Raw genomic sequence first — 17,413 nt, 5'->3', positions numbered from 1 at the left:
TGGGAGACTGCCTATGGAGCACTAAAAATGGAGGGAAATGTTTTTAAATGACAGCATTGGACCGGCAACCACTGCAACCCACATAGAAGCAGGATTTTCCCACAATACTCAGAAATATGTGAACAAACTCTCTTCCAGCTTCTGTTTCCATTACCACAGATGTGCCAGCAGCCAGAACTGGCCCTGGATCCAATACCAGTGAAGAGCAATTAACAGTAGTGATGGACGAGCTCATTAGGCCCAGTTCAGTTTCTTTCAGGGTCTGTGGTTACTTCTCAGCCCTTCTCTCAGTACCTCACAAAGGAAGAAGTAGGATGGCGTTCACCTGGACATGGCCGCGAGGAGAGTTTCTTCCTAGCCTTACTTCACCTCTGCTCCTTGCACTCATAACTGCTGGCCATGAGTCATTCCCAAATTCCAGGCAAGCCACAGAGGTAGAAAGGAGGCAGAAATATCACTTTGGCTGCTTCTCAAGCTTCACTGGAGACCCACCTTGCTGGTAACTCACCCACCTTCTCAAGGTGGCACCTCCTGGGGTAGTGCTTGGCCTTTCTCTCAGAGCTTCCCAAAGGCAAAAGAAGGGGGAGGCTACTAACCCAGTTCCATCTGCATGGGTGACCATAAAAGGCCTGATTTCATTCCCAAAGCTTCTGCTGTCTCACAGTATTAGTGCTGTACCTATGTATGTGTGCTACTGTATTACCTCTTGGGATTTCTAGCTTGGCTGCTGTAGTTTGTGCATCAAGTTTATAGCATCGTATATCCTGAGAATTCCTTGATAGTTGTGTGTCATCACACCTAGAGACCGTTTCCATGTCCACATTTTGCAGTTATGTTAGAGGAAACTTACTCCATACCTTTCCAGATAGAGAGATGTCACCCTGGGAGGGGAAGTTAGAACAGGCATTCAGACCCACTGAAAAGAATGGAATCATAAAACAAAGACCAAACCAAAGCAAACCAGACCACATGTAGTAGCAATCACATAGGTGTGAATGAAAATGGCTGATAAGATAAAACTAGGAATGGAGTTTAGGCTGCCTTTTGATAAGAGCTTCCCAGATAAATTCTGGGAAGTACTCAAAACAAAGCGTTAGGAATACTTCTTAGAATTTACCAATCTCAGAAGCAAAATTCCATGCAGAAATGCATATAATAAGCAATACTCTCTTTCTCTGTAGGAATATGTATATTAGCTAATTTATATTAATATATGCATTTTAATCATGAGGGTTTTTTAAATCGCAAATTGATGTTGAAACAGGACAAAACAAAAAAAATGAGAAACAGATATTAATCAACATTAAAAATGAGTTATACCTATACACAGTATATATTCAATGGGTAATATTTAAAGATTCATTTCATAGTGTTGCAGCAACTCATTTATTGAATCTTATATTGGTTATGTTAATGAAACACTATTGAATAAACTTGGACATTCACACTCAGGCTTTCTAAGAAAATGGAGAGCCACCTGCATCTTCAGGCATTTGCTGAAGAAGCTTACAATGGAATCCTATGGCCATTTAGACCATCTAGATAGTCAAAGAATGTTTTGGATCCCCAACTACTATTTCAGAAATCTGTTTTAACAATCTCCTACCCAGCTTTCCAACTTTTGTGGAAAAAACAGCACCAGCTGCTTCTCCAAGGAAATAGGAACAACTCCAGAGAAGGACTTTTGGGATGTTCTGGTAGGGTAGAGAGGAGAGGATAAAATCACCACCAAAATATAATGCATACCACTGTGTCATGGCCTCCTCCTTTTCTGCTTCAAATTATTGCCCAAAATTTCTGTTCAGTTCCCACCGTTCTGAGTCTGAAATGTCATCGGTAGCCTCACTGATTGCACCATTAAATACAGCTTTATTTTGTTTTGGTGCTGTATTTTAGTTGATGTTTTAATGTATTTGTACCCTGCCCTGTGATTTGATGTCTACACTGAATGAATAAATAGTCATTATTTATTCAATTACTTTTATTGTAGTAATATATTTGCTAATATGCAATTCATTTTTAAGATATAGATGATATAGATACAGATATACATAAAGATACAGAGAGGAACAGGTGGATAAAATAAATCTATGTCGGATCAAACACCACTGAATGCAACTTAGAATCAAACTATGCCATTCATTACCAATTTGACATGACTGTTCTGTTTTATGGTGGACTTATTTTTGTTAGTTTGTTTTGAGTTTACGTTTAACAGTGATTTTAATGTGTTCAGTTTGTGTGACAACCTTATCACTGTCTAGTGAGCAAAAGGAGCAAATAAATATGTCATTCTAGATAACTCTGCTTCATTGTGCTTCTTAGTCTGAGAGGATTGCCCTGTTTGTCTCTCTCTTTGCCTAAAAATCAGCTGCATCTTTATTTGCAAGCACAAATGTCCTGTGTGAGGCAAATAGAAAGCAATAAAGATGCAGTCAGTCTGGCCTGGGAGTGGAGAACCAGGCATGCTGGAGCTCACTGGATATATCCATTTTTCAATATTCCGTTCAACTCACTCCCCTTCTTATTTGTGCCCTATCGCTTTTAGTTCATTTGAAGAATGAAGGGTTATAAGCTAAAGAAGACTGGGGAGATCAAAATTGTAAGGCATTATTGCTAGAAGAAAATGGAATTTAAGCAGTTTTTCAAACTATGTGTCAATTTCTCTAGACAGAAAGTAGAACAGAAGGCACGGGGTGGCGATAAAACAAAAAATGGACAATGTTAGAGGTTCCCCAACTGAGGATCCCCAGCTGAGCACCAATAGCCTGTGTGGTCCTCATCTGTGAAAGGTCATGAGCATTTGTGGCACTTAGCTATGCAGGTCCCTGGTCCTCTGATCCCCTGAGGCCAGAGCTGTGTCTGAGAAAGTCAGTAGCAAGTAATAGTTGGTATTCCCTGCTGAACCACCCACAGTTAGTCCTTTCTAAGCACCCTAAATTAAAGGGGTTTCTTATGCAGAATGAGCTCAAATGGCACCTTTTACATATTCTAAATATGGAGTATATGGGTTTCCTTACTTATGTGGATATAGCTCATGTGGAAAATGTATGCATATATTTATATTTATACTCTTTCCACATAAGCTTGCTTGCTTGCTTGGTCTCTCTCTCTCTCTCTCTCTCTCTCTCTCTCTCTCTCTCTGTGTGTGTGTGCGCGCGCGCGCGCGTGTGTGTATTTGGATCCATGCACATGTGATAGTCACCTTCAGAAATCTGAATTTAGCAGCTCTGGTATTTTGCAATAGGGATATCCTTTCTAAAAATGCTATGCCAGTATCAAGATATTTTGAAAATGTAGCTCAGCCTCAGGCTATTGGTGCTCAATTAAATAGACATCTTAAAAGCACTCCAATAGCTGAGACTGGTAGGGCTAATAATTTAATCAACTTGGATGATTCTCAAAAAAAATTGTTCTTTCCTTGGAATTCTTGACAGTTACAAACATAATTTAAAGGAATTGGGTGGTTTGCAAGAATTACTTGAAACATTGGATAAAGGGAAATAAATTTCCAATGTTGGAAGAGAACACTCTTAGATACTGTAACACAGAACCTGATAAGTTTTCCTCTGGGTTGAAAGAGTTAACTCTGGGTATGGAGGCTTAGCTGCCTCAGCCAGGAGGGGATTCAAGGAAAACCAGGCTCCAAGCCCTAAATTACTTCCAGGGACAGAGCCATTCACACCCCCCACCCTGAGGCCAGAGATTGTAAGGCTGAAGGGTATATGATTCTCACCTGGGTAATGTCAGGAGCTGTCACCTCATGAGTCATCGGTTTGATCTAACTGGATAAAAATGGGAAGCTGAGGCAGATCCGGGTTCCCCTCTGTGGAGAGATTCCCTGTAGCTGTCAGATGCTCTGCCGAGAAACGCTGCTCTGTGCTACCTGGAAGAAGGCTATCTTAGGCAGTGTATGTTGTATTAGTGGCAGGACCAGCTAGCTTTGTTATTTTCATTCTGGGGGTGGGGCAAGTGGCCCTGGGGTCTTGCACAGGAGCTGATCAGTGTGATTCCAGTGAGACTGCTGCTCTCCACTGTCCCTGTTCCCTCCTCTCCCCTTGTGTAGTGTGTGCTGCGTGTTGTAGCATTTTAAGACCCTTCACCCCATTTTGTCTAGTGTGTCTTAATAAATCTGCTTTTCCTCAAGCTTGGGTTGTCATGTGCTGAATCCAGTCTGGCCTTGGGATTTTGGGTTCAGGGAAGCAGGGAGGGAAGGAGAACCCAGACAGTCACTGGGAGATGGGGACTCATGGGCAACTGGTCATTACGGATACCTTTTGTGTTCTTTCTGCAGAGGCTCAGGACAATACTGGATTGCAAAGGAGATCCAAGGAGACCCTTTGACTAATAATCAGAATGGGCTTGGCAGATGCATCACAAGCAAAAAGGCTGCTGACAGGGCTGTAGAGGTCTTTGGTCCACCACATTCAGTTATTTTCAAGAGGAGTAGAGAAGGAGAAGCTCTAGAAAGCAAGGGGATAGAGATGGGCAGATTGCTTGATGTGGCCATAGTAGAGCTTTGTACAGAGATTAATCCACTTTTAAATAAAATCATGCAGAGCAATACAAGTGGGGAAGTGGCAACTTTTGCACCCAGAACAAGGTCTTCTGACCCAAAGCCTGGTTCATGGCTAGCCTTGACATATTTGGAAGAAGAAGAGATGGTCTGTCTGGAAAGACTAGCAAATCTTGTTCTATACTTAGCAAATGCCCTCCTTCCTGTAGCAAGAGATGCTGCCGTGATATCCAATGTCAGCAGGCTAGGTTCACAAAATGATAAAACTGAATTCTTGGAGGTTTACTAGAGTCACCTAGAGTAAAGAGGGCATTCTGAATCACATAAATTGACAGCTTAGTCAGAAGGATTGTAACCATTTGGCCTTTTATCAGGTGCACCAATAGATGGGAATTCAAGGAAGTCCCCTTGAAGAGAAAGAATTATAGTTATAAAGACAGTTAAAACCCATCAGTATTTGTCCCAGAATGTATCTGTATGGAAGTCTAAAGCACATAATAAGGATTTGATTGAATATTTAACACATCATGAAATGATAGCATTCTAAGAAACCTGGTTTATGGCAAATTATAAGGTATATTTACCAGGATTTACAACATGGGTTAAACCTGCACAGAGAATGTCTAATAGGGAAGCCATAGGAAGTCTTGTCATTTTAGTTGAGGAGATGGGACGTGGTGGAGAAAAGGTTGATGGTGCAGACTCTTCCCTTAACTTTCTGGTGGTAAAGTTCTCTACTGCTGGTAGGGCAACAATCTTGCTAAATGCCTATATAACCCCAACTTCTTCTCAGTATTACAACTCAGATATATGGCTACAGCTTGAATAATTATTAGAGGATTTGAACACCAGCTTCCCAAGTGGTCTGAAAATACTATTATGTGACTTAAAATGTCAGGATGGACTCATCACTATCCAAAGATGCAGAGAAATGTGGATTTGGGAGGACAGCTCCTTGATAAGATATTAAATAAAGCTGGCATAAACTCTATTCTACAAACTTACCAGAACTTATGTGATGATTTGAGACTTCTTCTGATGACCCAAGCTAATGTCAAATGAAATAAAACCAGTGAAGTCTTTATGGTTTGATAAAGAATGTAGATTGGCAAGAAGCAAGCTGAGAAGACAGATTTGTAAAGTACAGGCCTCATTAGACCATACAGAGTAGTGTAGAATGTTAAAACTTAGACGTGATTACAAAAAATTAATCACTGCCAAGAAATTACAGTTCCAGAATAAATTTTGGTCTGTACTTGAGCTGGCAGCAAAAGGAACAAATGAAGTCCACTTCTGGCATTTAGTTTCTGATAGGCTCAGAGAAATAAAATTCTTTTTTGATACTCCAATATCAGCTAGCAACACAGGAAAATTTTTTATGCAAACTTATTTAAAAATAATGAAGTTGGAAAAAGTGGGCAATCTTTAGCTTTAGACATTAACTGTGTCTGATCATGGTTGCCAGTATCCACCAGTGAGATGAAATTGCTTATACAAACATTGAAAAATGGCAAGGCACCAGGGAAAGATTCTTTATTACATTATTTAAGTCTAATGTAGATTGGTGGGCTTCTCTTTTGGCAGGTTGCTTTACACATATAAATAACTCAGGTTGTGTCCTGAAAGGCAGGAGTCTCAGTACAATACATCCAATATTTAAGAATGCAAACAGAAAGGACTCCATGAACAACAGACCAATCAGTCTTATTAATATGCCATCCAAAATATATGCTAAGTATCTCCTGCAAAACGTGGGGAACTGGGTGGATAAACACGTGCTCAGAATTTGGGAAAGGTAGATCTATTATAGACAATTGCTTCATTCTACACCCTCTAATAACTAAGCACACACACACAAAATAGACAGCTTTTTGCAGATTTTATCAGCCTTAGTGCCACTTTTGATTCCAGAAATAGGAGACAGTTATGGGAGAAAATGTTGAATTCAAACATAGATCAGAGACTCCTGTCTTAGTTAAGTTTTATATGCAGAAACCAACTTGAAGGTCTGGACAGGTTTTAGTCATGCTCTTTCAGAGCTAATTCCAACCTATAAAGGTGCCCACCAAGCCCCTTTTCTGTTTAATTTTTATATAAATGATATCAATGAATTTATAAATGATATAAATGAATTCAAAATAAGTTGAATGTTTGTATAATCAGAACTATCATATACCTCAGATTTAAAATAGATATGTAAATATACTGCATTGTGCAGATAATATGATAACACAAGTTGGTTCAAGAAGCTTATTAAGATAGTTTGTGCTGAAATGATCTGGTCATTAGTCACTAAATCCAAAGTCATAGTTTTCTGGCAAAAAGAAAAAAGTGCATAAATGGATTATAAATGAAAAAGAGTTAGAGCAAGTAAATTCTTATTTTTTTAATAATTGTTATTGTTTTCCTAAAAGAAATAGAATACAGAAAAATGTAAATGAGGAATAAGAATGCCAAGGAATCTTACACAAATATAACATATAAATTTTTCCCCAAAGTAAAAATGTCAATCATTCTGTCAATCAGTACTTGCTGAAGCTCATAAAAAAAGATAATTATAGCTTTCTAAACCAATAAATTTCCCAATCACTTCAAGTCAATTATAAATCAACAATATTTTTACAAGCTTCATTTTGTTCTATATTAATTAAACTGCATATAATAAAATTTTCATTTATCATTGAATTCTTTGAACAGTCTTCTATTTACATAATTAGTTAATTTTGCCATCACTGTGTACTCAGCCAACTTAGTTTTCCAATCTTCATTTGCTGGACATTCTGCTGTTTTTCATTTAGAAGCAATTGTAATTCTTGCTTCAGTTGTCATATATTTAAATAACTGACATATTCTTTGAAAAAGTCTCTGGCATAATATTCAAAAGCATATTCTTAGCACTCATAGGAAAGTTAATTTTAAGGGGTTTTTTGCATTTTCACATATATCAGCTTCCAAAATCTTTTAAAATATTTATCTTTTTAAAGCAATAGAATATGGAAAAAGCAAAAATGCAAAAGAGAAATAAGAATGGCACCTTATTGTTACCTTGGCATAACCTTCTTAATCACAGGATCTTGGGCACTACAAAAAAGAGAAGTGAGTTAAAAACAGCTGCTAGTTTCTAATCTCTAAACAGACTGCTGAATTTCATTTTTCCTGGGATATCACTCCCAATTCTAAACAATTTAAGGCAAAGGTGAGTGCAAAGTTAATTTTTGCTGTGGAATCTGGGACTTTGTTGATTTGACCAATATTTATGAGTTCAAACCCTTTTCTGTGTATGTTATGAGACTACCAATCTACTCCAATTTATATAATTAGAGCAGAGTAGGACATTTTTCTGGTTCAATTTGGTAAATTACTGGTGCTGAATCAATCAGATGTTGGAAAATCGCTTCCCAAATTTTGGATTCTCCATAGAAGCATTGAATTCAATGAGCAAGGACACCAGAAGGATTTTTAAACAAGGAGTTTTGGATATAGGAACGCAATTGGGTATAACTGCCATTACATCCTCTAGCTACCTAGAGATGTTATGGGCAAAATAGGTGGCATATAAATAAATTAGGTAAATGACTATCAGGAACAAGAAAAATATTTGACATATTTTGGCACAATGGAACGATGGAAAGCTTTTACTAGACTACGTTTTGAACAAATGGAATCAAATATGAAACTGGGCAGATTGAATGAGATTCCAGTTCAAAATAGACCGTGAATCTGCAGATCCCCAGATGTGGAAGATTTGACCCATTACATACTAAGTTATACTGGCATTAGAATATGTTATTTATAGCCCTTCCAAAAGAAAATGAAGTACTGGGAAGAGCTGTGCATTTTAAAGAGTGTGTATCTGCTAAATGCATAGTGTTCAGACATGAACACAAGTATGTGAATTGGCAAACATTTTGGGAGAACTGAAATGAAATCCTCATACCCCCCTGGTCTGGATTACTTTTCGTCATAGCAATAAGTGAAAGCTGAATCCTGTGATTCAATCCCATAACTTTAATACTTGTGACTTCAGAATGACCATCCAGTTTCTTAGGCATGTGCATGTCAGAACAGCACACAGATAATATCACATCCACTTTGTCATGGACTGATTGCACATTTGCCCTTATTGTTGTGGTAATGTGTAGAAAAGCAAACAACTGGAGGAAAGTATGGGCATGATGAGAAAGTTCTCCTCACAGCTCCTGAAGCATTTAGGAAATAACCCAAGCTATGTAACGTGATGAATCTGCATGCCCAGTCATGTCTTCTTCCTTAAATAAATGTGTGGTATCAATTGCAGTTTCCGTGAAACTGAATGAAATGAAATGCCTTGTCACATCCCACATCACTGGCTAATTGGTAGCTCACCAGCTGCAGGTATAACTGTCATCTTTCTTCGTCACAGTGTTTCTCTTCCTTTCCCTAAGGGTGGTTTCCCCTTCTGCTCTTGTAATTGGAGGTTGCTGGTCTATGGCACTGCAAATGTGAGTTTCCAGAAGATACCACGAGAAGACTGGCATGCGCAAGTGCCTACTAGCATGCCTATGAGCTGGTGGCCTGAAGAAGAAGACCATGAATGCACAGCAGCACAATAAACACCAGGTGTTGTGAGGCGCAGCCCGGTATGTCAACATTCCACACATTCTAGAGCAACAAAACTAAAGTCCTTTAATGCTAATTGTCTACAAGATTTACAATTCTATAGATAAGTTCCCTAATAGCGGGTCCTTGCTAAGCAGATGTTAGCCCTGTAATGGCTCCTCTTCCTGAGCCCACGTGGGATCATTCTCCCAAGTCAGCCTTTCCTCCCTCTTACGCAGTCTACTTTGTAGCTGTTCAAATTGGGGTAAAATACGTCTGTTCTGGGCTCTTGAAAAATCCACGACACCTATTGTGTCTTCTGTTTCTGGCTCAGGGAGATCAGCATCAGGGGGGGAAGAGGCAGTTTGCTCTGCCTCCTTCTGCGTAGAACTTGCAGCTTCCTCTTTCTCATGACTCTCTGTCTCTGATAAAGGTCCAGGCGTTTGCTCAACGTGCTGGGGCTCAGGGGAAGACGCAGCAGCTGGCTCAGCCGTCCCTGCATTGGGTTGTGGGGTCGACTCTTGGGCACTGGGTGCCAAGTGTAAGGTCTCCTCGTGAGTCACTGTTTCTGTCGGAGCTTCATGCACGACACCAGGGCTTATGATCCCATTAAGAGCTCCACTGGCTTGAAGCAAACGCAAGTAGAACGCCTTTCCAGAACTCCCCACTCATGGAGAGACTGAGGGGCTGAAGTTGTGACACACTCACGAGGACATTGTGGGACACATTTGTCTTGCCACGCTCCAGTTGTAGCTCCCACCCATTTAGAAGAATGCGTGAAGAGGACTACTTTCATACTTCAGTCAGTTTGGGATTTGATATTATTGCTATTTGCCATTTCTACTCTGCTTCTGCCTCTCACACACTGGCGAAGTCCCTGCTGCATAGAAAGCTAATACACTTTTCATTTATAAGAGCCAAAAAAGCTTACAAAACCTACACATGGTCATATTTCTAGGAACTACTTAAGGGGCAGGCAATGACAGTTAGGGGAAATGCCACATGGGATGCTACAGGATATGGGCAAACTATTTCTATGCTGGAGGAGAAAAATACAGACAGTGGGTTTGTACAATGTTTGTAGCTCCTTGTAGCTCTTTATGCCATGGGATGAACATAATGTTATAAAGCATCACCAATTTTTGCTGTTTGGGGAAGAGGTAGCCCATGTTTCAAAAAGAACTGTATTCTGGCCTTGGGAAAGGAAAGGGTGGCCTATCAGAAGCTCTCAGGCCATGCATGACGGAAGCAGAATTCTTTGAAAATGAATATTTAGTAAGACCTGTGTATTTCCATTATCCATCCTTGTTAACACTTGCAAAATCCAGATTTTGCCTCAGGGTGACAATCACTGAAGAAATGTGTAATGTTGATTTAGTTTCCTGTTAGGCGAGATGAGTGGGAAAAAAAAGTGTCAGTCAGTTTTCCTTTGCTTAACATTTAAATGTTTTTCTATACTTTAACTTCTATACTTTATACTGCAACTCTGAAACCCCAATATTATGTTCAAATTGCACCAGCAGGTAAAGGTGACTGAAAAGAGAAACACAAAGAAATTTCAATCAAGCTTAAAACAACCACTAAATTCCACTATCTCCCACCTGGAACTCTGGTAATAATGCAAAAACTCATCGCTTTTCATTTCCTTTTGCATAAGAAGGGAAAGGGAAAGGAGAAGGGAAAGGGAAAAACCATTTTCCTATTCCTTTTCTCCCTGACTGACATCTTGTAATTTATCTTCCAAATCTGGTGTGCCATTCTGAAGTTAGAACTTAATTTTTTTTCTTAATCGCTGAGCCTGGAAAGGAGAGATAAAAAGAACACCCCAGTTTTCTGTATTTTAAGGTGTCCTTTTCCCAGTACAGAAAGGAACCTCAAACTGGCTCCTCTGCCCCCTTCTCTCTATCGCCATCTCCTCATTCCAGAAGAACCTCACAGGAGCTTCAAGCAGTGACAAAGTCATCAGGAAAGGATAGGTACATCTCTGCCCTAAGTCCTATTTTTTACTTTCTAAGAAGCCTATCAGTGCCCAGTCTCTCTCTCTCTCAGTCCAGCTCTCTCCCTCTCTCTCTCCCTCCCTCTCCCCCTAATATTTTACCCCATGACTGAACCAGATTTGGATGGTGTACACAGGCCGCAGGGGGAATAGGTAGACAAGGAAGCTCAGCCCTACAACAATAGCTGTATGCCAGGGACATTGTGATGCATACATAATTGGGTGACCTTTAATTATGAGTCTTGGACTGTTTGTTCCTTTTAAGACAGTATAAAATGACTGAATGATCAAGTGTTTAACTTATTATTATGGTATGTTGTCATATGCTAAATGGCTGTTTACATTTACCTCTAAGAATTTATATTTGTCTCCTTGAATGCATGCAGTCACACAACTTTGTACTCTCCCACAACAACATAAAGTCTCTCAGCATTTATAATGTCAGGTCTCTCTGTCATCTACACTGCACATAAAATAGTCATACATGTAACTATTCTATTACTGCACTGTAGATATTTTCTGAATTAACGATGGTACTTCAAAGTTAAGTGCAATCTCCAGGGGGGTTATGGAACTTTAATGACTCATTAAAAGGCAAATAAATAAATAGAAAATTATATATCACCTTTGGAGGAATAATGGGAATCTGCTTGTTTACAGGTAACCAATTTAGCATGGAAATAAAGCAACTATCTGTCATAATTATATTATATTTATATATAGGCTAATCCCAAACATCTCATTTAATTTTTATTCTTCAGTTTGTCATGTTCCACTAAGCACGGATCTCCCGTGATTCATGCACAGCTTGCATCTCAAGAGAAGATGACCTCTTTAACATCTGCTCTGCCATGTCCTCTGTCCCACTGCTGCGGGGGGGGGGGGGATCTGGGCCTCTCAAGTGGAATGTACTTAAAGCTGCATTGCAGGAAAGCTGTTGCCCAAATAGAAGGCTGCTTATGTATCTTCGAGGGGTACCATTGTCTTTTTCATGGGATCAATTGAAGGAGCAATCCTATGTAAATTTCGACAGAGAAAAGGCCAGAACTCCCAGCAGAGCTGGCTGGGGCATTCTGGGAATTGAAGGGCTTTTCTTAGTCTATCCTTGGATAGAAATGTGGCCTGAGAGAACCACATGTCCCACAGTTTGCAGAAATGGCTGGATCCTTGAAGCATTTAGCTGTTTTTCTGAAAATGTGTGCAGCAGTTTGGTTTCATCACTGCAATTATACTCATGTACAACTAGACTGTGAACTGTATCCCACCCACCCTGACTCCACAAGGGAAATGGTTTATCAAATGGTGCTTCAGACCTCTCTTTGAAAGGAAGCTAGCGCGTACCCTGTTTAAGGCTGCACGGACACATTTGGAAGAATGTCCCACTGAATTCAAGGAGTAAATTCTTCCAACTAAGTGCAGCAGACTGGACTTTTGTACATTGGACTTTGCAAACTAAAAAGAATTAAAATAACACTGCCTCATTTGCCATGTCTTGATAAAAATCCACAGGGCATTACATTTGTAACACTGTAGCTTGCCTGTGCCATGAAAAATACCAAAATGTTAAAAGAAGGATATAGCTCTACATGAGACCTTCATGTTCAAAGATATCATGCCAGTTACTGGGGGCATCAGTGGGACAAGGCTCTTGTCTTCCAGCCCTATTTGTGGGCTCCCCAGGTCCATCTCTTAGGTAACTCTTGCGAACAAGTTGTAGACTAGAAGGTCCATTGGTCTGGTACATGCTAGCTTTCCCGCTGCCACCCTCTTAATTTTTCTCAGAAATCTGCTTCAGTTTCCATTCTTCCTATGCTCAGCTTGCTTTTAGCATGGTCCCATCAGTGCTGCATGAAGACGTGGACATGTGGAAGAAATGGAAGTACATTACAGCCTCCTTGTGGACTTACTTCTTCCGGGCTGAAACAAGAATAGCTTTGTAGCAGTAGGTACTCCGTATCAACTGTCAGCATTCATCCAACTGTTTCAGTCCTTTCACTGGGTTGGATCTGGAAAGATGCCACTTGTGGAATGGACTTTTGTGTGTGCTCTACCCCTTGTTGCCCTCCATGTGAACTCCTGGATTGTCCCCATCCTTCCAGAGAGGATTTGTGCTGTGCAGATAAGGCCAGGTACAGATGCAAAGGACCCAAAGCAATAGTGGCGGGTAAGACATCACGGCTGCAGCTAACTAGAGCAAAATGAGAGAATGAGAGAGAGAGAGAGAGAGAGAGAGAGAGAGAGAGAGAGAGAGAGAGAGAGGAAACAGGGCATATCTATTCATAAAAATTAAGTGCAATTGGAGCTGGCAACTGAAGGCATCTTTATGGCCATGATTCCATATATATGTCCACCACTTAGTGAATATCTTACTATATTTTATTCTTTATGAGCAAACAAAGTTAATTAAGAATTATATTTTCTTAATATAAGAAATATATTTCACTGAGCATTGATTTACTTTGCTTGTATGGGAGGATGTGTGGGCACACAGCTTTGTGAAATGTTAGTAGAGTGCATCAGATGACCCATTTGCTGGAGTTGTGTGTGAGCGAGGATGACTCAAAGTGGGTTCGAAGTGGAAATAAGTGTTTCAGAAACAAATTACTGCTAGGCAATCATTTCAACTAAACTATGAATGTTTCCATTCAGTCCACATAACTAGAAGTAATCTATGCTTTTAACTGTGTGTTTGCCCATTTGGCATCAAGTGAGTAAAGTATTCACCGTGTGGTCATGAGCCCACAGTATAACTCCTCCATGGCACATCCTACAACAACTTACACTGCACCAGGATTCTTGTTTTAAAAAATTACTTTGCACTACGCATTTGTTTTTAAAATTGCAAAGTGAATGCTCGTTTGCTATTGTCATAAATGTGTGCGCCATTCATCAGTATTTCAGAGCCCAGGTTTAGCACATGCTAGCACAATTGTGAAATTTGGTTCTTACATATGGAAGACAAAAAGTTCAGTTGGTAAGTAAATTTCTGCACATGCAGTCCTTAAGTCAAATTCCCAGGGTGGCTATGCTATAGCATAATATAAGGGTACTTGCTTTAGCTCTTGGGACACGGTAGGAAAGACATGGAAGGAAATAACACTTTCATGTCACCATCTGGTTCTTCTCTAGACTTCAAAGATGCTGTATTATTTTAGCTATGTAAGAATTCAGTCATGGATATGGTCCCATATAATTTAGAGGGGCATATTAAAAAGTAAGTCAGATTCAGGATGTCCCTAATGAAAATTTTAGTTACTACATTGGCAGTTGCTGCTTTGCTTTGAGTGAGCTTTCTTTCTTTCTTTCTTTCTTTCTTTCTTTCTTTCTTTCTTTCTTTCTTTCCTTTTATTATGCTTGATACATCATGCCATTTTTAATGCCTAAATGCTGGTGAGTAAAACACACACACACACACACACACACACACACACACAGAGGGAGGGAGGGCGGGAGGGAGGGATGTGTGATGTGCATCCATCAGTTTTCAACAGTAATGTTATAGTCTGATGGTTTTGTATGTCAGTAGGTGTCAGCATTCAGTTACAATGTAATTGAACAATGTGATTGAATACTCATGGCAATATGCCTGCAGAATTAATGCCAAGCTCTGTGCACACTGTAGTGCAGAATGGAATTTGGCAGCCATGGGGACAGGAAGCTACAAAGCAGCCCCAAAAAGAAAAGCTTCGTCTTTGTGTGCATACCCAAATTTCAGCTTAAAGGTGGTTAGTCCTCCCTTATTCTTTGCAAGTCCTAGCATTCCTATTTACAATATCCACCAATATTTTCACTTCCTTTCAAATTTTTTGAAATCAACTTGAGTATAGCTGCTTACTGAGAAGGGAAGGGGGGGTTCTTTAAGTATCATGCAAAGAAGAATCTTGCCAGGTAAATCTTACCAGCACTACAACGATACATAGAGGTGCGGTACGCTTTCCATTCTCAGCAACTGTTAAAGGAAAAGCATCCCATGTCGTCCATTATTTTTATTCAATTATAACTTCTTTTCCACATGCATAGAATTCACTATATATGCCACCCTCTTTTTAAACTACTGCCTTTTTGAAATCACCTGAAGAAAATCTCAATTATATTGGCAAATCCACATGACATAGTAATGCATATTGCCTTAGCCAAATGGCTGTCAAAATATTGCAGAGCTTATATCAGGGAACACCACACAAGGATAAAAATCCAGCCCTCAGAGTCCTAAATTGTTCCTTTGGGGCTCTGAGATGCCCAAACATCATTCTCTTGACCACACTTTCTTTACCCCAACCACTGATGGTTTGATGGGTTTTGATTCTAAGAGGCTGAAATGCTTCTCTGAAGACTGACTTGCTTGCAGCAAGCTTCAGGCTAGCATTTTGTCCTGCCCTTCGTGGTTCTTCATGGTGAGTTACCTATGTTGAGATAGGATGCAGCCCTAGGGATATTACTCAGATATTAGTCCCAGTGTGGTCACTACGACTGACTGTCAGATAAGTTTGGATACGATTGTAAGACACAGTAGGGAGATCAGAAATAGCAGCCCTGTGTGCCATAAAGAGGTCTAAAGTAAACAGGGGATCAGTCCCATGCCTCGTGGCCTTGCCTCCAACTGGAACTCCTGGCCTTCTGACCTTGCCAGTTGGGCAAAAGTCACCCAAACGACTGTCCCTGCTTGCCAAGCGCCTCTGCAGGATCACTGGTCCCGGTGAACCAGGCTCTCAGGAGTGTGGAGGAACCGGTGTGGTGCCTTCATCCACTGCGCAGGAATCAGAGAAGCACCTCTGGGTGGCCATGCACGACAACAGGGAGCACAATGTGGATCAGGCATGTTCATGTGTTAGCCCTTCACATGTATGAATTTGGCCATTTAAGGGACCAGTAAAAGAGATTTGGCTACTAAACTCAGGGTTTTACAACGATAACCTTTATTATAGTTTTGAAAACTAAGAAAAGATTAGGCTTAGGTGGTGTTCATTCTAGAGTTCTTAAGAAACTCAAATATGAAATTACTGATTTTCTATCAAAAATGTAATATATCCCTCAGATCAAGCTCTGTAGTAGAGGGTCAACATATTGGCCGATACAACACCAACTTTTTAAAGAGTTTTGGGAGGGATTTGGAAAATTGCTGGTTGGTTAGCTTGACTCTTGGGTAATTGGTTGAAGGCATAATTAACCATACAATTAGTAAACATATAAGACAAGCCCTGCTGAAAAAGAATCAGCATGGCTTCTGCAAGGGTAAGTCCTGTGTCACTAATTCTTTGAGTTCTTTGATAGTGAATGGACCGGGATGTGTGGATGGGGTGATCTTGTAGACACTGTTTACTTGGACTTACAAAAGCATTTGAAAAAGTCCCCTGAAAAAAGATTCTTGAGAAAGCTTCCTGAAAGCTTCATTGAGAAGGCTTCTTCCATAACAGGACCTTGGATTTCAAATGGATCCTTAACTAGATAAAGAACACAAAGCCGAGAATAGGAATAAATGGCTAATTCTCCCAATGTAAGGACATAAACAATAGAGTCCCACCAGATCCTGTATCAGGACTAATGTTTTTCAATTGATTCATAAATAAGCTGGAATTAGGAGTGACCAGTGAACAGATCAAAAGTGCCAAAGATCTCCAAAATCTTTAGAAGAGTCCCCAAAAGGATCTCCACAAACTGGAAAGATGGGCATCAAATGGCAAATACAGTTCAATGTAAGCAAGTGTAAAAGTGTTATGTGCTTAGGAGGAGAAAGAAAGAAAAAACCCTTAACAGTATAAAGTGATGGGGTTTGAGCTAGAGGAGACTGACCAAGAAAGAGATGGTGGGATTGTGGTGACAACTCAACCCAGTCTGCAGCAGTTGTGAAAAATGGAAATTCAGTTTTGGCATAATTAGACAGGAATTGAAAATAAAACTGTCAGGATTACATTGTGCTTAATATATGATGTGACCACACTTAACGTTCACAGTTCTGGCCAGCGCACCTAAAATGGTATATTGAAGAGTCAGAAAAGCTGCAGGAAAAGGCAACTCACATGATTAAGGGCTGGAACAAGGAAAGGTTGCAATATCTGGGGATGTTTAGCTTATAACATGATGCCTGGCTGGGAGTGGATAGGGAGACCATTTACTAGAGCCCTGATTCATCCCATAAAGCTGACTGGAGGAGATTCAGAACGGACCAAGGAAGTGTAGAATCATACATGCCTTGAAGACCTTTTTATTTAAACGTCATTTTAATTGTTAACAATATTTACTTATTTATCCAGCCAGGGCGACTTCTTTTATAACTTCTTTTATATCTTTTATATTTTTTATTTATTTTATATTGTTAATTTTAA

Source organism: Varanus komodoensis, unplaced genomic scaffold (genome assembly GCF_004798865.1).
Source record: "Varanus komodoensis strain SLA01 unplaced genomic scaffold, ASM479886v1 scaffold6_4, whole genome shotgun sequence".
Taxonomy (NCBI): domain Eukaryota; kingdom Metazoa; phylum Chordata; class Lepidosauria; order Squamata; family Varanidae; genus Varanus; species Varanus komodoensis.
The sequence above is the reverse complement of the archived record's forward strand: the minus strand, read 5'-3'. Positions refer to the sequence as shown.